This window comes from Schistocerca cancellata, chromosome 4 (genome assembly GCF_023864275.1).
Source record: "Schistocerca cancellata isolate TAMUIC-IGC-003103 chromosome 4, iqSchCanc2.1, whole genome shotgun sequence".
NCBI lineage: Eukaryota > Metazoa > Arthropoda > Insecta > Orthoptera > Acrididae > Schistocerca > Schistocerca cancellata.
This window is the reverse complement of record NC_064629.1, coordinates 852,779,433-852,801,050: the sequence shown is the minus strand read 5'-3', so window position 1 is coordinate 852,801,050 and position 21,618 is coordinate 852,779,433. Positions and strand designations below refer to the sequence as shown.

At 45.2% G+C, this 21,618-nt stretch overlaps 1 protein-coding gene and 5 non-coding genes across 7 annotated transcripts in view; 2 read left to right on the top strand and 4 right to left on the bottom strand.

The window, feature by feature from the left end:
• The window catches only part of LOC126184970 (regulator of G-protein signaling 7), a 278,200-nt gene that overhangs the window by 104,241 nt on the left and 152,341 nt on the right, over window positions 1-21,618 (top strand). The window lies entirely within an intron of this gene.
• On the bottom strand, window positions 5,086-5,160 carry Trnas-cga (transfer RNA serine (anticodon CGA)). The gene has a single exon. It is a non-coding gene; the product is annotated as a tRNA-Ser (tRNA).
• On the bottom strand, window positions 5,387-5,461 carry Trnas-cga (transfer RNA serine (anticodon CGA)). The gene has a single exon. It is a non-coding gene; the product is annotated as a tRNA-Ser (tRNA).
• On the bottom strand, window positions 5,688-5,762 carry Trnas-cga (transfer RNA serine (anticodon CGA)). The gene has a single exon. It is a non-coding gene; the product is annotated as a tRNA-Ser (tRNA).
• On the bottom strand, window positions 5,989-6,063 carry Trnas-cga (transfer RNA serine (anticodon CGA)). The gene has a single exon. It is a non-coding gene; the product is annotated as a tRNA-Ser (tRNA).
• Trnas-cga (transfer RNA serine (anticodon CGA)) lies at window positions 6,812-6,886 on the top strand. Its single transcript has one exon. It is a non-coding gene; the product is annotated as a tRNA-Ser (tRNA).

Genomic DNA, 21,618 nt, shown 5'->3' with positions numbered 1-21,618 from the left:
TGCACTTTCCCAGGACTCTCTCAGCGAACTGTAGTTAGCCATTCATTTTCCTTTTATGTGCCCATTCCACTTGATAACGTTTTTCAGTATTACCTCTACAAATTTAATCAACATGACTAAATCAAGCACCATACCATTAACATTTTATTTGAACATCACAGGAACGTTCCTCCTTCCAGCCTGCGTTAACTTAGAGTTATCCACATTTAAAGCAACTTGCCATTCACTGCACCAAACAAAAATTGTGTCCAAATCTTCGTGAAAGCCCCTATAGTCACACAATGGTGACACTTTCCTGTATGCAACAGCAGTATCAGCAAACAGTATCAGATTGCTGCCACCCAGTCCAACAGAGTGTTTATGTATGTAGAGAACAGGGGCAAGCCTATCACACCTCTCATTGCAGTCCTAATGGCACCTCTTTTCTGATGACACACCATCTTGGACAACATACTGAGTTCTGTCACACTAAAAATCTGTAAGACAGTAGTGTGTTTTGAGAGCCTATTCTATATACTTGGACCTACATCGAAAATCCACAGCTGAGTACAATACTGGACACTATCTGGAAGAAATATAGAATTTGCCTGTTGCTCTGCAGCCGTGGGTCACAAGATATTGTTTGTCAAAAACCAAGTAGTGTTTTGCACAACCGATACTTTATAAATCAATCCTAGATTATGGACAGAAGCTTTTCTCTCTCTAGGAAATTCAGTATGTTCGGACTTGAAATATGCTCAGGATCCTTGCAGTAAACTGACATTTACGATTTGGTCTATAATTTTGCTCAACCATTCTTATGCCATTTTTATATATGTGAGTAACCTGAAGTTTTTTCCCAGCTGTTTGAGACTATTTGCTATGTGAGAAACTTACATTAAATGTGAGTTATTTTATTTATTTATCTATCTTTATTCATTCAAGGATCATCTCACAATGATGTAGAAATTGTCAAGGTAATTCAATGCACATCAATAGCTCAGAATATACAATACAGAACATGCTTTATGAAAATAGGACAAGTGGTCTATGAGGACGGGACGGATGACTGGCCATGGCCTTGATTAAAGAACCATTCTGGCATTTGCCTCAGTGATTCAGGAAAACTGGAGACAGCAGCGCCACCCTCCCAAATATGAGGTCAGTGTCTAAACAGCTGCACTGACTCATTTGTTTCGTGCCTATAGTACAACGTTCGTTGATTTACACGCAATTTGTTTCAGGTAACTCATAATATAAAACATAGTTTCATTCTTCATCACCACATACACTAAGGCATTTGCTGTGACTACTCGACTGTGCAGACGCTGCTGTGCCCATAGCTGACCCATTCCCACATGTATTCAACTATGCTTAAAGCCCATCTGGAAAACTGAGTCGTCATCCCTCTGTGATTAGTGAGATGTTGAAATCAGGAGAATGAAAAGACGTTATTATCATGCATTTTAGATTTTGACACGTTTCCTTGTGAAAGAAGTAAACTCTGATTATGTATTGAAATGCAACAGGGTGTTGAACGTATCCTCTTTCACTACTACCCACTACTCTGATTCCCTAAGTAATATTTAATTGTGTACTATGCGTTACTTATGAAGAACTCTGTAGTTGTCATTTTAAACAGATGTATTTTAGTAATCTTTTTCATTTCTTTTGGCAATTATTAATATAATTTTATTCCCTGATATAATATGCTATTTTGAGTTTTTGTTTGTAAATGTAAGTCCAAATTGGCTCTTGTTCCATGGTTATGTACAGAACTAGTAAGGGAATACTTAGTAATGTTTTCCCTGATACGCACCATTTGGTGCAGTAATAACCCCCAACTATTGTCAGTAGCTCTGTGCATTGAACCTGAGTACCATTCCAATTATTATTCTTATGGCCGTTTTTTGCAGTTTAAAATGGTGTCCAAGTTTTGTGACTTCAATCCCCAGAAAAGAATCCCATAGCTAAGAATTGAGTATACGTAGGCACAGTATGTCACTACAAGACGTTGGCTACGTAACTGGTGATAAAACCCTAAGAGCATAACAGGCTAATGGCATACTTTTTGCCAGTCTCTGTGTGTTCATTCCATGTTAGTTGACTATCACTCTTGATCTCTAAAAACTTTGTGCTTGATACACAATCTACAGGTGATGTGCACACATCACATTCAAATTAAATGATGTCCATTTTTTGATTAGGATGTTAACAACTGCTTATCTACGTTGCATAGCACAAAAATTCTCGTAGCCTTCATGATGGATTTATTGACTCTATTGAAAATCATGGAAATTGTTAGAAAAATGATACTGTTGGTACATTCTGTGACCTAGCTAAAGCCTTTGACTATATAGATTACGAAATTCTACATGGCAAACTAAAGTGTTATGTCGTGGTGGAATTCTTATCTTTCTGACAAAAAGCATAGGGCCTCAATGAAAAACGTTGTCGCAGGTATGACACTGATTTCAAACTGGAGAATATAACGTGCGGTCCCACAAGGAGCGGCACTAGACACTCTGTTGTTCTTAACCAGCATAAATTATCTTCCAATGACTTTATAGGCTCTTCAAAAACTGGAATGTTTGTCGATAACACAAGCAAGCTAACTGATGAATTCAACACTGACTCGATGAGTACTCTGATAAATTCACAACAGAAAAACAGTGCAATAAGTAAAATAGATTATAATCTATCTGTGCTGAATCGAAGTGCATTAGAGCCAAAACGGAACAAGAGAGTTTAACCAGAAAGTCCGGAAATCCATAGCCATGTCATTGTATGCAATTTACGAAGTCTTCCAAAGTAGCAGTCCAGCAGAATCCAAGCCTAATCCTAGAGTTATACGGAAACTAAGGTTACAAGGCACGTCGCTTTAGCATGAAATGTCCGTGCGGGAAGGTCGTACCACTGCCGTGTAGCGGGAAGCCGGAGGACGGAACGAGCATTCCCAACAATCAGTAGCTCGTCGATTAGTGTTGTGGTGACTTGTTAGAAATGAGCGTTCTCATTCCGGCTCCCGTCAAGCGCGAAGTGCGCGCTGTAATTCGCTACCTAAATGCTAAGGACATGAACGCCGCTGCGATTCATCGCGAAATTGTTTCAGTTTATGGAGAGGACGTAATGTCAAGACAGCATGTGACGAAAAGAGTGCGGAATTTCAATTCTGAAAGGACGGAAATTCACGATGAAGACAGAAGCGGAAGGCCGTCTGTTGTGACTGGCGATGTGGTGCAGAAAATTGAAAAACACCTTCTCTCTGACCGCCGTTTGACAATTGACGACCTGCGTGCAGTTTGTCCAAACATTTCACGAATTGTTGTTCATGAAATCGTAACTGATTGACTAAATTATCGCAAGCTGTGTACGCGATGGGTGCCCAAGATGCTTACCAAAGCACACAAGTAGATTAAGTAGTGTGTAAGCCTAGGGACCGATGACCTCAGCAGTTTGGTCCCACAGTATTGAAGGAATATCTTCGTGAAAAACACCTCTCCGACGACAACGAGGTGAAAATCGAAGTGAAGAACTGGCTGAAAAAGGTGGCGGGAGATTATCTATGACACAAGAATAAAAAAACTCGTCCCACAGATGACAAAATGTATTGATATAAATGGAAAAATAATGGAAGACCTGTACTACAATGCATGTAAATTTTATTAAAATAAATTCATTTACTGTACTTCAAAAAATTCTTGCAACCTAACTTTCCGAATTAGCCTCATAGTACGGCAGGTCTTCCTGATCATTCAGATGATGACACAGTGTTGCTAATCAATAGAAATTGAAGTGAAATAGCCGGTCCGGGCCGCTAAACACAGGCCACGCAAAGTAACTGACGATACCTCTACACATGTTACGAGTGCCTCCTGGCGTGGGCCACGATGTCTTGTGAGAGCCGTCTAGTGCTGACTGCAGCGTAGGTAAGCAATTGTTCAGTCTTCATATTAATATCAGAGTCGGAGCCTGGGTGACAGTTTGAGCGGGATGCAAGACAAATCAAGGATCCAAATTCCGCTTTAGGAGAGAGAGCTCATTTTGTAGTTGAACTGGTTTAGAAGTTAGGTGGACCTAAGAGTTTAAGTCTTAATCTCACTAGGCTTCACATTATGCAATTTCAAACAAGCAATAATGGCGATTAGCTCCAGCGGTAGACATGTCATACGCTAAATGAAATGCGGCACCATCAATGACCGCACTGTGGCGCACAGCGTTTCATGGCTAGGAACCAGACGCGCCAGCTCACGCCCGATAGGCGGCGGCAACATCGCCGCTAAACAGCCTAGGCGCAACCATCCCTTCCGCGGTAACCCCAGCAACGCCGGCCGGCGTACATACGGAAAATAGCAACCTACCTACTACGGGCCAATCACGCAATGCCACGACACCGCGGGCTCACCAGCGGCCTGGGTACTCCTGCGCGCCCGGGTTAGTTAAAACTTACAAGCGCACGTCCCGCCACGGACGGCAGTGCGAAGTCAGGCTGCAGTCTCGCGAAGTGTTTGGACTCACCGCTTGCAACTACGGACATATACAGACTTGAAGAGACAGTGTTGTGTGATTTTAATAGGGACTCAGTGTACAATTCCGTCTGACAGTGTTTGTATTCAGATCTTGTGTGAACTCCAACTGAGAGATTAAACTTATTTTGCCACTCACGCCTCCGGTCTTTGTTGCACCGCACATTCCGGATACAGCAGGAAACGCTCTACGTAATACTGCTTGGATTCCATTTGGATAATAAGTTAAAAATGGAGTCAAGATATAGGATAAGAAACTTCCTGGCAGATTAAAACTGTGTGCCCGACCGAGACTCGAACTCGGGACCTTTGCCTTTCGCGGACAAGCGCTCTACCAACTGAGCTACCGAAGCACGACTCACGTCCGGTACTCACAGCCTTACTTCTGCCAGTACCTCGTCTCCTACCTTCCAAACTTTACAGAAGCTCTCCTGCGAAACTTGCAGAACTAGCACTCCTGAAAGAAAGGATATTGCGGAGACATGGCTTAGCCACAGCCTGGGGGATGTTTCCAGAATGAGATTTTCACTCTGCAGCGGAGTGTGCGCTGATATGAAACTTCCTGGCAGATTAAAACTGTGTGCCCGACCGAGACTCGAACTCGGGACCTTTGCCTTTCGCGGGCAAGCGCTCTACCAACTGAGCTACCGAAGCACGACTCACGTCCGGTACTCACAGCCTTACTTCTGCCAGTACCTCGTCTCCTACCTTCCAAACTTTACAGAAGCTCTCCTGCGAAACTTGCAGAACTAGCACTCCTGAAAGAAAGGATATTGCGGAGACATGGCTTAGCCACAGCCTGGGGGATGTTTCCAGAATGAGATTTTCACTCTGCAGCGGAGTGTGCGCTGATATGAAACTTCCTGGCAGATTAAAACTGTGTGCCCGACCGAGACTCGAACTCGGGACCTTTGCCTTTCGCGGGCAAGCGCTCTACCAACTGAGCTACCGAAGCACGACTCACGTCCGGTACTCACAGCCTTACTTCTGCCAGTACCTCGTCTCCTACCTTCCAAACTTTACAGAAGCTCTCCTGCGAAACTTGCAGAACTAGCACTCCTGAAAGAAAGGATATTGCGGAGACATGGCTTAGCCACAGCCTGGGGGATGTTTCCAGAATGAGATTTTCACTCTGCAGCGGAGTGTGCGCTGATATGAAACTTCCTGGCAGATTAAAACTGTGTGCCCGACCGAGACTCGAACTCGGGACCTTTGCCTTTCGCGGGCAAGCGCTCTACCAACTGAGCTACCGAAGCACGACTCACGTCCGGTACTCACAGCCTTACTTCTGCCAGTACCTCGTCTCCTACCTTCCAAACTTTACAGAAGCTCTCCTGAGAAACTTGCAGAACTAGCACTCCTGAAAGAAAGGATATTGCGGAGACATGGCTTAGCCACAGCCTGGGGGATGTTTCCAGAATGAGATTTTCACTCTGCAGCGGAGTGTGCGCTGATATGAAACTTCCTGGCAGATTAAAACTGTGTGCCCGACCGAGACTCGAACTCGGGACCTTTGCCTTTCGCGGGCAAGCGCTCTACCAACTGAGCTACCGAAGCACGACTCACGTCCGGTACTCACAGCCTTACTTCTGCCAGTACCTCGTCGCCTACCTTCCAAACTTTACAGAAGCTCTCCTGCGAAACTTGCAGAACTAGCACTCCTGAAAGAAAGGATATTGCGGAGACATGGCTTAGCCACAGCCTGGGGGATGTTTCCAGAATGAGATTTTCACTCTGCAGCGGAGTGTGCGCTGATATGAAACTTCCTGGCAGATTAAAACTGTGTGCCCGACCGAGACTCGAACTCGGGACCTTTGCCTTTCGCGGACAAGCGCTCTACCAACTGAGCTACCGAAGCACGACTCACGTCCGGTACTCACAGCCTTACTTCTGCCAGTACCTCGTCTCCTACCTTCCAAACTTTACAGAAGCTCTCCTGCGAAACTTGCAGAACTAGCACTCCTGAAAGAAAGGATATTGCGGAGACATGGCTTAGCCACAGCCTGGGGGATGTTTCCAGAATGAGATTTTCACTCTGCAGCGGAGTGTGCGCTGATATGAAACTTCCTGGCAGATTAAAACAGTTTTAATCTGCCAGGAAGTTTCATATCAGCGCACACTCCGCTGCAGAGTGAAAATCTCATTCTGGAAACATCCCCCAGGCTGTGGCTAAGCCATGTCTCCGCAATATCCTTTCTTTCAAGAGTGCTAGTTCTGCAAGTTTCGCAGGAGAGCTTCTGTAAAGTTTGGAAGGTAGGAGACGAGGTACTGGCAGAAGTAAGGCTGTGAGTACCGGACGTGAGTCGTGCTTCGGTAGCTCAGTTGGTAGAGCGCTTGCCCGCGAAAGGCAAAGGTCCCGAGTTCGAGTCTCGGTCGGGCACACAGTTTTAATCTGCCAGGAAGTTTCATATCAGCGCACACTCCGCTGCAGAGTGAAAATCTCATTCTGGAAACATCCCCCAGGCTGTGGCTAAGCCATGTCTCCGCAATATCCTTTCTTTCAGGAGTGCTAGTTCTGCAAGTTTCGCAGGAGAGCTTCTGTAAAGTTTGGAAGGTAGGAGACGAGGTACTGGCAGAAGTAAGGCTGTGAGTACCGGACGTGAGTCGTGCTTCGGTAGCTCAGTTGGTAGAGCGCTTGCCCGCGAAAGGCAAAGGTCCCGAGTTCGAGTCTCGGTTGGGCACACAGTTTTAATCTGCCAGGAAGTTTCATATCAGCGCACACTCCGCTGCAGAGTGAAAATCTCATTCTGGAAGATATAGATAAACTAATCAAGAAGCTCAGTCCAGTATGTTTTGGCCTTGGAAGCATCTCTTTTTGTGTTGACCGAAAGACAAGTTTCTTTGTGTGTTTTGCATATTTTTCTCTCTGTTGACTTACGGAATTATCGTCTGGGGCAGTGCGCCTAAACTACGTATGGTATTTATTCAGTAGAAGTGAGCAGTAAGAACACTGCGAGAAGTAGATAATCCCACATCTTGGAGAAACGTTTTTAGGGGTCTCAGAATTCTTACAGTCACTTGCCAGTGCATTTACTCCATAATACTTTTGGTTGGTTACAATGAAAATCAGTTTCAGTTGAACTGTGTTGTACACGATGACCATAAAAGACACAAGGCCATCGTTGTTTTGGGATTGATACATGGAACAAAACTACCAGACATTTTGTGTGTTGGTTTCTATACACACACACACACACACACACACACACACACAGCCAGCAGCAACACTTTTCTGCCATCAATACTCATTTTACCTCTGTTCACAGAGCTTCACCTCACTTTTACAACTGCCTTTTTCATGCAGAATTGTTGTGCATGTCCAAGTTTTGTCACATGAATTGAGCAGTTTCTACCTCACATGCCAATGCCAAATCATGTTCTAAATCTAGCCTAGGATGTGTGCGTTCTGTAACATTATGTTCAGTGAAATCTGTTTAACTCCATTATAGCTCTTTCAATGGGTTGCCATGAATGAAACATGGGAACTTTTTCACTGTCTTATTTGATAGATGTCCAAGCCACTCTCAAAATGTTCAACTGTAAATTGAGCTCCATAGCCTTAGGTTACCATACTATGGAGAAGTATTCCTTTACCAGTTTGTGCATCGCAACTATGGCCAGTGTTTTTTTAATCAGGGATAATTTGACAAACTTTTGAAAGGCGTCAAGGACTACAAAAATATAGGAACATGTGCCTCTAGAAATAGGCTGTAGTCTGGACAGATAAACAGGTTCCTTGAGGCCGTTGGCTCTGTCGACCACATTAATTCCTGTATTAGTACATTCGTTGCCTTTGCTGTTTGGTACGTAATCGCAAACTGTCACTTAGTTCCTCACCCTTCTTCAAAAATCATTGAAAAAGTGTGTTCTTCCCTGGATTTTAACACATGATTGCATGCACCATAATGTTCGTAAGTGTGGTGAATGAAATCAGTGAGTGTTTCAGCAAGCAGATACAGAAAACAGGCTTCATTCATCTGCTTGTTTACTCCTTCTCCTGAAAAGGATTCTGTTGTGAAGCTTATAATAGTCTGGTACCTTTGGATGATATTTCGAGTTAAGTAGTTACTCTGCCATTCTCAAATTTATGTTGGCAGCAGGGGGGTGAAACCCATGTAGGGACTTGCAGTTACATGTACTCGCCTAGTTGCCAGGCCATTTGGAGCACTGCAAGTTTGTCGGTCCATCGTCTCAGTTTCTTATTGGGTGATTCAAAGCCTTCCATACTTGTTTCCGTTTTGTAATAAACAGAAGCTGGTTTCTTCACATAGTGTTCTGTGGACGTTTGTTCCTACCTACAAAGCCATGTGTGAACTGCTCGATTTAAATGCGTTTTAAGTATATTGCTTGTATTTTACTTTATTCGCATCCGTTATTGTACTTTCTCGCATTTAGTGGAGGACTCCATGTTAGCAGCTTTTGACAGAATTGATATTCAACTTTATTACATTTTCTCAAGGAATGGATATGTATTTCTGCTTTGAACAGTGTTGCTCTTTTCCACAGTGTAGGCTTTGTAGTATTAGTGACAGAGTACACAGTTATTGTGTCAGGTACTATTGTGCAACAAACATATTCTATACAAAACTGTATATTTGTAAATGGGATTGTGTGATATAATGTGAATGTATTTCCTCCGCACTGAATGCAAGTGCATTTAGTAAACTCTAGTAATACAGAATACAATAGTAGAATGCGCTGGAGGGAATTGGCACCATGAATTCTGCAGGGCTGTTAATAAATCCGTAAGACTATGAGAGGGTGGAGATCTCTTCTGAACAGCACATTGCAAGACATCCCAGATATGCTCAATAACGTTCATGTCTGGGAAGTTTGGTGGCCAGCGGAAGTGTTGAAACTCAGAAGAGTGTTCCAGGAGCCACTCTGTAGCAATTATGGACGTTTGGGGTGTCGCATTATGCTACTGGAATTGGCCAAGTCCGTCGGAATGCACAATGGCATGAATGGACGCAGTGGATCAGACAGGATGTTAAGGTATATGTCGCCTGTCAGAGTCGTACTTAGATGTATCAGGGGTCTCATATCACTCCCACTTCACGCGCCCCACACCATTACAGAGTCTCCACAAGCTTGGACAGCCCTCTGCTGACATGCAGGGTCCATGGATTCATGAGGTTGTCTCCATACGTGTACACGTCCATCCGCTAGATACAATTTGAAACGAACCTCGTCCGAGCAGGCAACATGTTTCTAGTGATCAGCAGTCCAATGTCGGTGCTGGCGGACCTAGGCGAGGCGTAAAGCTTTGTGTCGTGCAGTCATCAAGGGTACACGAGTGGGCCATCAGCTCCGAAAGCCCATATCGATGATGTTTCGTTGAATGGTTCGCACGCTGACATTTTTTGATGGTCCAGCACTGAAATCTGCAGCAGTTTATGAAAGAATTGCACTTCTGTCACTCTGAACAATTATCTTCAGCCGCCGTTGGTCCCGTCCTTGCAGGATCTTTTTCCGACCGCAGCAATGTTTGAGATCTTATGTTTTACCAGATTCCTGATATTCACAGTACACTCGTGAAATGGTCGTAGGGGAAAATCTCTACGTCATCGCTACCTTGGAGATGCTGTGTCCTATCGCTCGAGTGCCAACTATAACATCACGTTCAAACTCCAGTAAATCTTGATAACCTGTCATTTTAGCAGCAGTAACCAATCTAACAACTACGCCAGACACTTGTTGTCATATTGGCGTCGCCGACCGCAGCACCGTATTCTGCCTGTTTACGTACCTCTGCTACGCTAGAATTAGTCGTAGGAAAGGGGAATTTTGTTAAAATTCAGTAAAAGCGTGGTTGGACGATGGAAACCGGGGCTGCTGGCAGATTGTGGTAACAGCCGACAGCCAGCAAGCCAGGCAATGTAAACATGACACTCGCGGGCGCGGAGCTGCGACGACGTATTGCACGTACGATTTGTTTGGAGTGGAGCAACAGCGAGGCAGGGAACTGCAGCGTTGCTTTAAGTTATTGCGTTGTATGAGGCGAGGCAGTAGACCAGAGCCGGGAGTGGCGATCTGTAAGTGACTGACTTACGGGAATTTACCCCTGCTATAGTTTCTGTCTCAAAAATGGTTCAAATGGCTCTGAGCACTATGCGACTTAACTTCTGAGGTCATCAGTCGCCTAGAACTTGGAACTAATTAAACCTAACTAACCTAAGGACATCACACACATCCATGTCCGAGGCAGGATTCGAACCTGCGACCGTAGCGGTCGCTCGGTTCCAGACTGTAGCGCCTAGAACCGCACGGCCACTCAGGCCGGCAATTTCTGTCTCTCTCTGACACTACGTCAGAAGCGAGGGGAAAAGCAGTATAAATAGTCAGGCACTTTTAGCTTGAGAGATGTGTGCCAGGTCAGTCGAGAGTCGGGTCGGACCTGTGCTGGTCTACGCTTATAGGGGCCAGTCTGGCAGCAATGTTGTAAATATTCTGTGTAAACCTGTACTTTGTTTCTATGTATTTGTTCGAGCTGTATTCCACCTCCGGGAACAGAACACCGGGGAGGGATGGAACGGCAGCCGGGTACTTGGAGATGGCACGGTCTGCCTGGAGGAGGACAGTGACAGCGGTCTGCAGTGGGTCCAGGAGGGGTCATGTTCGCTTCCCACCTGGCGTACCGGAGTCCGGGCGAGGCATACACTGCAGAAGGCGCAGCAGCGCTGAACAGCGTTATGGACTGCGGCAGGTGTTGCCATCCGGCAAGCACCAATAGCGCCAAGTTGCGGCACGGCGTCCAGGAGGACGTGGGTTCGAGTCCGGTCCTGTCCTGGGAGCAGCAGCGGCTGAGGGCCATGGGTGACCAGTACAACCACCTTCGTTTCATGGTCGGACAGAGCAGGCCAAACGGGACGGAGGGCGGTGGGGACCAGGGACTGTAACAGTCTCCGGAATCGCGGGCAGTAGAGTGGCGCATGTCGCTACGCCTCGGCGGGCGGGCTAGCGCGGCTGACTTTCATCGTCGGGCGGCCTTGATGACCGCAGCAGCGGTGTCGGCAGTCCAGGAGTGCTGAGATGGCCGGACTCGCAGAACTGCGCGCGGGCAGCGCGTCGACATTATGCTTCTGTAAACTAGCTGAATAAAGGAATACTTCCGAATACTGCTCTATCACTCTGCCCCTACCTTGACGCTATTTAACTTGCTCAGCCTCCTGACGAGAAACAGCGTGGTGGTCCCCTCTTCAGCTCTCCCAACTGGAGTCCCGAATTCTACCATAGACGGTCCGCAACAGTGGTGTCAGAAGTGGAGGCGGTTACAACGCTGGTACCGGATTTCCTCTCCCACATCTTATGTCGAGCAAGTAGCGTTGAGGTGTGCCTGTGTAGAGGGGTAGTTGAGGTGTTTGATTGCGTTCGTGACGGGTGGTCGTACACTTCTTGTTATGTCTTGTCGTTCGGGAAGTGTTCGTCCATACCAGTATAGGGAGGAAAGCAGGACTGTCACCTGCACACGAGCACGATGGGGATTGGTGAGTGACATTTGATTTATTATTTGTGTGTCATTCTTTTGTGTTTTAAGGCGTTAAGTGTTAATTAGGGTGGACTTTTTGAAGGTGTCTTTTGTAAGGGCAGAGAAGCCTGTAGATTTATCTGAATACAGGGGAAATGGGGGACATGACAACATAGCGCCTAAGCGATGTAATTTTTGTAACCTGTCAGGTGACGGATTACAGTGGACAAAGTGGGTGTCAAAGAGTTGTTTTATTTGTAACAGATTTGGACATTTGGAGCGCAATTGTTCAGAATGTAGATGGACGATGATTCGCCGCAAGAACTAAGTTTTAAGAGTAGCAGCGTGGAATTAATCGTAACAGTAGAGCTATAAGCAAGAATTGTGGAAACATGGCAAGCAGTGGAGGCTGTCGCAGTGACTACAGCGGAAGCTGTAGCCGCTCTAACTGAGGAATTTCGGGTATTGTCGGTGTCAAGGATAAGGGACAAAGACAATTATGAAGAATTAGCAGGGAGATTTGAGGCATTGCAAGTAGGGGAAGGGACGTCGGGTGAAAGTAAATTGCAGGTCGGGGAGTGTCATAGACCATTGACCTGGCAATCGCGGCATTGATTAACCCCTTTTCGGGTAAAACAACAGAGGATGTGTCGGTATTCCTTAATGACATTATTACAATGGCTGAGGCCAATGGGTGGTCAGATGTTGTAATGTTGAGCGTGGCGAAGTTACGCTTGATAGGGGGAGATGCCAAGTCATACGTACTGTACCATGAAACGCTGGACAATGTGGGAACGTTTGCAGAGCTTGGGGCTGGGTTACGCCAGAGGTACCAAAAACAGTATAGTACCAGGCTTTTTCGGGAAAAATTCAGTGCGTTAGTTATGAGTAGAAATGAGACTGTGGAGGTTTTCTCAGACAGGATTCGAAAGCTGAATGCACAAACGTTCGAACTGTCACTGAATGGGGAGACGAATAGGGTACTGTTACAAGAGGCTGAGAACAGGGCGTTAGATATGTGTTAGCGGGGAGTACCGCCGGAAATGTCATGTCGGGTGAGAATGGAGAATCCCAGTGATGTTGCGGCGGCTCTAAGGATTGCCACATACTTAGAGGAGGTAGATTATGCGACGAAGCAAAGGGTGGAGGATAAAGTTCTGCCAGCGGAAAGTGTTTTGGATGTGGCCAGGTAGGGCATATTAGGAGGCAGTGTCAGCGTCAGTTGCGGTGTTACTCATGTGGGAAAATTGGTCACCGGGCAGGGAACTGCAGGAGTAAAAGTAGGTGGGAACCTCGGAGACAGCAGCCGTTAAACGAGAATGGGACTGCTTCAACTGTCGGAGGGCGGTCCCAGTGAAATTAGGTTATGCGCTTGTAGGTGCACAGACGGAATGCTGCTTATTAGACTTGGTGAACGGAAGGGAACAGAGTTTTCTGGTTGACACGGGGGCACACGTGTCTGTTATTTGTCTAGACCTGGTTAGCAGGAGAAGGCTTGAAACACAACGTTATAGGTTACATGAGGTGGGGGATAATAAAGTGGAGTCATTGGGTACGACGGTACTTCAATTTGTGATCGCAGTGACTAAGTTTAGTGAGCAGGTAGACATGTTACCATGTGTGGGTGAGGGATATTCGGTGATTCTCGGACTGGCCTTCCTTGACAAACATTGTCCGAAGATAGATCTTTGGCAATAAACAGTGGAACTCAGTGGGACAACTTTCTGCATGGGGGAAGCGGTTGCAAATGGACGAATGTCGCAAGGCTGAACTGCGAACGGATTCATTAGAGGTCGAGCAGCAGGATAACATACCGGCAGGTACAGGGAAGGTAGTCTGGGTTTCGATAAATACAGACTTACCAAAGGAGACGTTGTACATGATGGAGCCACTCTGGAGTAATGAGGAGTTGGATAATGCGCACTGTTTTCTGCGGAGGAGTTTAACTCGCGCAAGTTATGTGGAAGGAGGTTATAGGGTTCCTGTAAGTATAGATAACTTCAGCAGAGCGGATTTTAGATTGTAGAAAGGGTTGTTATTGGCCACATTTGGGTTTTTTGATGAAGATGACCTCGATAGGGAGGATTTAGAGGCGAGCTATAAGCAAAACGTCGATGCAGCGCAATTGAGGAGAAAATTAATTACAGCATTTGCTGGGAGAAGACAGGGCCGCGTTGGAGGAATTGTTATTAACATTTAGCGATTTATTCGGATTGAAGGGTAGGTTGCTGGCAACACCGATTATGAAACATCACATACCAACGGAGGATAATACACGAGTGTTTAGGAAACCATACAGGATAGTACGTCATATGCAACCGCTACTAGAGAAGTTTATAGAACAACAACTATGAGATGGAATCATAGAGCATAGCGATAGTCCGTATTCAAGCAATATAGTTCTCGCACCTAAGAAATCGGTGGATGGTACAAGGAAATATATGTTTTGTTGTGATTATAGATGTCTGAATGCGAAAACCATGTCCGATGCATATCCGATTCCGAATATCACGGACACATTGGATAATCTGGGACAATGTAATTATTTTACGACGATGGATTTATGGAGTGGATAGCACCAGTTGGAAGTAGCGCCAGAGGATAGGGCAAAGACAGCTTTTACTGTTCCTGAGGGACACTATCAGTATATACGTATGCCATTCGGGTTGAAGAATGCACCAACCACTTTTCAGCGATTATTAGATGGGATTTTAAGGGGATTGAAACGAAAGACATGTATGGTTTACCTGTCCTAGATGATATTATAGTATTTTCGAAGGATATACCAGAACATGTATCGCGTTTAAGCGAAGTCCTTAGAAGAATGCGGTCGGCACTGTTAACATTAAGTTTAGAAAAATGTAATTTTGCGCAGACGCAGGTCAAATATTTAGGTCATGTAATCAGTGAACAAGGGGTTTAAACAGATCCTCGCTTAACAGAGGCAATTCAAAATTTTCCGGCACCACATACAACGAAGCAATGACAATCGTTTATTGGGTTATGTTCATATTATCGTAAATTTGTAAAGGATTTTGCTAAAATAGCCGAGCTGTTAACAAAGCTTTTAAAGAAAGGGGTTGAACTGCAATGGACGGAGGAATGCCAGCAAGCTTTCGATGAATTAAAAATGAGATTATTTTCTGGTCCGGTGTTGGTGTTTCCGAATTTTGTAGAAGACTTCATCTTATCATGTGACGCTTCAAATGGCGCAGTAGGATGTGTTTGGGACAAATGGTAAAGGGACAGGAGCATCCGGTGGCGTATGCTTCCAGACAGTTAAATAGGGCAGAGCGAAATTATTCCACAACGGAAAAGGAGATTTTGACTGTAATATATGGAGTAACGTATTTTCGTTGTTACCTTTATGATAGGAAGTTTAAGGTCGTGACAGATCATGCAGCGTTGAGATGGTTACTGGGACTCAAGGATCCTTCTGGTCGGTTAACACGGTGGGCTCTAAAATTGAGTTTGACTTGAAGTAATTCATAAGTTGGGGAAGAAACACAGGAATGCAGATGCATTAAATCGCAAGTTGGACGCATTAGAAGTAATGAGTAAGAGTGTTGCGGAATGGCAAAGGGCACAAGCAGAGGACGAGGAGTGCCAGGGTTTTAGAACTCAACCACATTTCATTGTGGAGGGAAACTTCTTGTGCAGAGTTACCAGGTGTAGTGGTACCACAGAGTTTGAGAGGGGAAGTCTTAAAGCAGGCCCATTATCATATGCTTTCAGGGCATAGGGGTCGTCGAGCAACGGAAAGACAAGTAGCAGAACGATTTTGGTGGCGCACTCGGAGAAGGGATGTGGAACAATATGTAGCAAATTGTGTACCGTGTGTGCAGTGAGCGGATGTGACGCACGCAAGAATTCCATTGCAACGGTTGCCAGAGGCTTCGAAACCTTTCGAGTTTATCGGGCTAGATATCTGCGGGCTATATAACAAAACACCGGCAGGGAATCGTTATGTGTTAATTATAATTTATCACTTTTCACGGTTCCTAGCCATGGTCGCAATACCAGACCAACAGGCAAGTACGATAGCAAAAGCTTTAGTCAGTAACTGGTTATTGAAGTTTGGGGTGCCTGATGCCAAAATTACGAATCAGGGAACGAACTTCATGAACGAATTAATGACACAGTTGTGTCGGTTATGGAGAATTAAAAAATTACGGACCAGTCCATTTCATTCATAGGCGAATGGGAGAATGGAACGACTACATAAGACAATTTCAAAAATGATAAGTTATTAAGTGAACGGAAACCATGATAACTGGAACGTTTACCTTCCGTATGTGGTATCGAGTTATAACACCAAACTACATTCGGAGGTCGGAATGTCATTGTTCGAGGTGGCCTATGGAAGAAAGATGCCATCACCATTTGACGTTCTATGACCAAAATTGGGAGCTAAAGGGGACGCAGTGAGGAAATTGGCACAGAAAATACGGGAAGTCTGGAAGAGGGTTCAGAAGGCCAATACGAAAGCGTTGGAAAGGCAGGAAGAACAGAATAAGCGGTTGGGATCTTTACCACAGTAAAGGGTAGGTCAATGGCTACTGATCACGAATCCATATACACCTAAGGGAAAGACGAAAAAATTCTTGAAGAATTACCACGGACCATTCCAGGTCGTGAAGATGACTTCGCCTGTAAATGTTAAAGTGCAGCTGCCAACAAAAACATCCGTTATCCACGTAAGTAGAGTAAAGCCTTTTAAAAAAATGGTGGATGGATAACAAGGAAGTGATCCAATTGCAGAGGCTAGGCAAAGCAAACGGAAGGAGGAGGTCACGGCGGAGGGACAACAGCGGACGCAGAACGTTCCGTATGCGTTACGGTCACGGAGGGAGTAAATTATGATATGCATAATATTGTATGGCATGTTAACATTTCGTATTTTTGTATCAAGGGATACTTTGCGCTTTTTTTGTGTTTTGGTGGGTCAGGTAATAGTTACGTTTTTCTTGTTTGTTGTTTTAGTTTTTTTTTGTCATTGTATGTGGGAGACTTTTTATCCAGGGAATTCGATAGGGGCAGAGTGAACTATTGGGAATTTTTGAGGATGTCGTACTATGTTGTAATGACTTGTAGTGGGAAGGGGTTCTGGAGATATTACCAATGCAGAATCTGACATATTTAAACTTCATGTTAAATCCAGAGTTTTTGGAAACATTGCATTCCTTTATTAATGCACAGGAAGGATCTATCATGGTTAATAAAGTATTGGAACACGTTCCAACATTACAACAGCATTGCACCGACAGAATAATGACAGTGAGCGTTTCAGCCACAGGATGTACCGTTTTTCAATTTTTCTTCAGTATAGCTATGTGAAGAGTGCGGAAACATGCACAAGTAGAGGTGCCGACACACCATTTGCCTACGGCATGGATAGCCAGTGTAAACAGTGTACAAGGGTAACGTTAATTTTTTTATGTTCTCGTTGGTTTTAGTCTGTAGCATATAAGTTTTGTGAACAAAGTATGTTTACACAGCCACAGGCCACGGCTGTTTCGATTTGTGACGAATCTTGTTGAAAGGAGGGAGTTGTGCTGCGGTAGTATTAGTCTTAGTTGTAGGAAAGGGGAATTTTGTTAAAATTCAGTGAAGGCGCGGTTGGACGATGGAATCTGGGGCCGCTGGCAGAGTGTGGTAACAGTCGACAGCCAGCAAGCCAGGCAATGTCAACATGACACTCGCGGGCACGGAGCTGCGACGGCGTATTGCACGTATGATTTGTTTGGTGTGGAGCAACAGCGAGGCAGGGAACTGTAGCGCTGCTTTTAAGTTATTGTGATGTATGAGGCGAGGCAGTAGACCAGAGCCGGGAGTGGCGATGTGTAAGTGGCTGACGTATGGGAATTTACCCCTGCTATAGTTTCTGTCTCTCTCTGACACTACGTCAGAAGCGAGGGGAAAAGCAGTGTAAATAGTCAGGCGCTTTTAGCTTGAGAGGTGTGTGCGAGGTCAGTCGAAATTCGGATCGGACCTGTGCTGGGCTACACTTATAGGCGCCAGTCTGGCAGCAATGTTGTAAATATTCTGTGTAAACCTGTACTTTGTTTCTGTGTACTTGTTCGGGCTGTATTCCGCCTCTGGGGACAAAACACCGGGGAGGAATGGAACGGCAGCCGAGTACTTGGAGATTGCACGGTCTGCCTGAAGGAGGGCAGTGACAGTGGTCTGCAGCAGGTGCAGGACGGGCCACGCTCGCTTTCCACCTGGCATACCGGCGTTCAGGAGGGCGTGGGTTCGAGTCCGGTCCTGTCCTGGGAGCAGCAGCAGCAGCTGAGGGCCATGGGTGACCAGTACAGCCACCTTCGTCCCATGGTCGGGCAGAGCAGCCAAACGGGGCGGAGGGCGGCGGGGACCAGGGACTGTAACAGTCTCCGGAATCGCAGGCAGTGGAGCGGCGTGTGTCGCTACGCCTCGGCGGGCGGCGACCGGGCTAGCACCGCTGACTTCCATCGTGGGGCGGCCTTGATGACCGCAGCAGCGGTGTCGGCAGTCCAGCAGTGCTGAGATGGCTGGACTCGCGAAACAGCGCGCAGAAATTACGCTTCTGTAAACTAGCTGAATAAAGGAATACTTCCAAATACTACTGTATCACTCTGCACTGCCCCTTGACGCTATTGAACTTGCTCGGCCTTCTGACGAGAAACGGCGCGGTGGGTCCCGGCTTCAGCTCTGCCAACTGGAGTCCCTGGTTCGACCATCGATGGTCCGCAACACCTCCCTGTATTTGAATACGTATGCCTATACTAGTTTATTTGGCGCTTCAGTGTATTAGTTCCTTCAAAGTCGTTCTTTTCGGCAGCTACGCTCTGAAGGAATCATCGTTCCCAGTCTTGTAAGCAGCACGAAAGGCTTCAACTGATAGTACCTTTAATATTTTGGTCATATTCCTTTGAATATTCTCCAGAGTCCCAAAATGACGTGCTTTTAAGAGTTTTTCAATTTCGGGAAAGGGAAAAAATGACAATAACTCAAATCAAGTGAATAGGGAGGGGGGGGGGGGGGGGGGAGCTGTGAAGCAAGAGGGAAGCCTTTTGAGGTCAATCCATCTGAATATTCTCTCCATAGTGGAAGTGGAAACAATGGCCGCTTTCCCTTCCTTGATGTGCTGGGCGGAAGGTTGATGGTACATTGGGGGATGCCGCTTGTAGAAAGTCAGGACATGCTGATTTATATCTACAGGTTGATAGTTGTCACCATCTGGCTCAGTGAAAGGGGTTACTTCGTACCTTGGTTCATTTGGCCCATCATCTGAGACTGTGAAAGTTTGTCAGCCGAGTTAGCTCATCTTGAAGGCCAGTGGCGGCGTTTGACGTCGGCGACCACGGTTGGCCTTGCACCTATGGGGTCTCGCAAAAATGTTGTTCAAGTTGTTAAACTTTTAGCTATTTAGTTATCCGTGTTTATTTCCGTACGATTGTAGTAGTATTTACCTAGGGTCGCCTGGCAACATTATGAAATTTAAGCCCCTATTACATGATGCACCTAAGGTGTATACCTATGCAGCAGCGCCCATATCGTACATGTTTGGAACTAGACTGATTCAGGTAGACCGATTACACGAGACACGCAGGATATACCTGTTGTGAATCTGCGCTTACGCAGTGGACGGTAATAATGCAAGAAACTCACAGACTCGTCGGTACAAAACTTCTGGCTACATTTCTTTTCATTCTGAGCCGAATGATGGGTTAAAAAGTGAAAACATATGCAACTCAGAAAAACAAGAGCAGACTGTTCATTTAAGAGAATCAGTTATAGAATTAGATCCGGGGAAGTGCGTATTTCCAGTAACAGATTCACAGCGTCTTGACGGTCCCCAACGCACAATATGGAATTTAGAGCTTATTGAGAATCCCTTAACCTGAACTGTGGCGGAAACCATGGAAATTTTATAGATCTATTTAAATTGTTATCCAAATATGATCTAACACTAAGAGAGCACTTGCAACGTATTAATGAAAAGCAGCTTTGTCAACATTATGTGAGCCATGAAATCTAAAGTGAATTAATTACATTACTACCCAATTCTGTTATTAACGAAAGTATGCACGAAGTCAAACAAGTAACATACTATGTCTTCATGCTCGATTGTACCAGGGATGTGAGCCGTGTAGAACAAACGTGAATAATATTACGATTTTGCAGTTCCTCAACTGGATAGATAGAGAGGAACATTTCATTGGGTTTATTGCCTTTGCAGAAACAATGGGAGAGTATTTAACAAGTTCCCTTTAAAGGAACTAGAAAATAATGGCCTAAATACTCAAAATTGTCTAGGATAGGATATGATGTCGGCGCCAGTATGGTTGGCATTAATAAAGGTGTCAGAACAAGAATACTCAATAGTAATCCACGAGCACATTTCTCGGCGTGCGGATGCCATTGTTGAAATTTACATTTGATAGATGCAGCTAACATTTCTAAAACATCTAAGATATTTTTCAGCTTTATCAATAAAGTTTAAGTTTTCTTGACAAAGCCAAGCAAGTGTTGGAGTCTTATAAAAACTAAATTAAAATTGACATTAAAACGTCTGTCTGAAACACGATGGGAAAGTAGAATCGCAGCAGTAAAAGCAATATTTTTGCAGTTTACTGATGCCATCGAAAGCGTGAATGAGTTGAAAAATAAAGCTGATGATTCCAAAACTCTTAGCGACTGTGAAGCAGTCTTCAACCAAATGTTAACTTTTGAGTTTATTTCCAGAATAAAATTTGAGTTTATTGTTGCAATGCACGTGTGATACGAGATTTTACTACGTGTGAACAATATAAGTAAGGTTGCGGTCACAGTGGCTCCGATATCGATGGATTTCACCGGTGCCGACATCAACCGGAGACGACCCACCTTTTCAAATCAGTACGCTACTATAGGCGTGGTCACACTATAGCCGATCTTATCTTCCGAATGTACAGACTTCGGACGACAATCGGTGAAATCAGGATCAGTTTGTTTTATTCGGTCAAATCGACCGACGTCTCGCACACGAAATATGGAGCGTGAGAAACTGATAATTTTAGTCTAAGAAAGAGTGAGTTTGTGGCATCCTGTAAATGAAAAAAACGTAATGGGGATATACACTAGGTAATCAAAAGTATCCGGACACCCCCCAAAAAAATACGTTTTTCATGTTACGTGCAGAATGGGGCGCTCCGCAGAACTCACGGACTTCGAACGTGGTCAGCTGATTGGGTGTCATATGTGTCATACTTCTGTAGACGAGATTTCCACACTCGTAAATATCCCTAGGTCCATTGTTTTCGACGTGATAGTGAAGTGGAGAAGTGGAGGGACAAGTAAAGCACAAAAACGTACAGGCCGACCTCTGGTAAATGTCAAACGACGCCTCGCTTAGTGTAAGGAGAGTAAACATTGAACGATTGAACGGTGGAAAAAAGTTGTGTCGAGTGACGAATTACAGTACACAATGTGGCGATCCGATGGCAGGGTGTGGGTATGGCGAATGCCTGGTGAACGTCATCTGTCAGCATGTGCAGTGCCAAAAGTAAAATTCGGAGGCGATCTGCTATAGTGTGGTCGTGTTTTTCATGGAAGGGGCTTGCACCCATTGTCGTTTTGCGTGGCACTATTACAGTACAGGCCTACACTGATGTTTTAAGTACC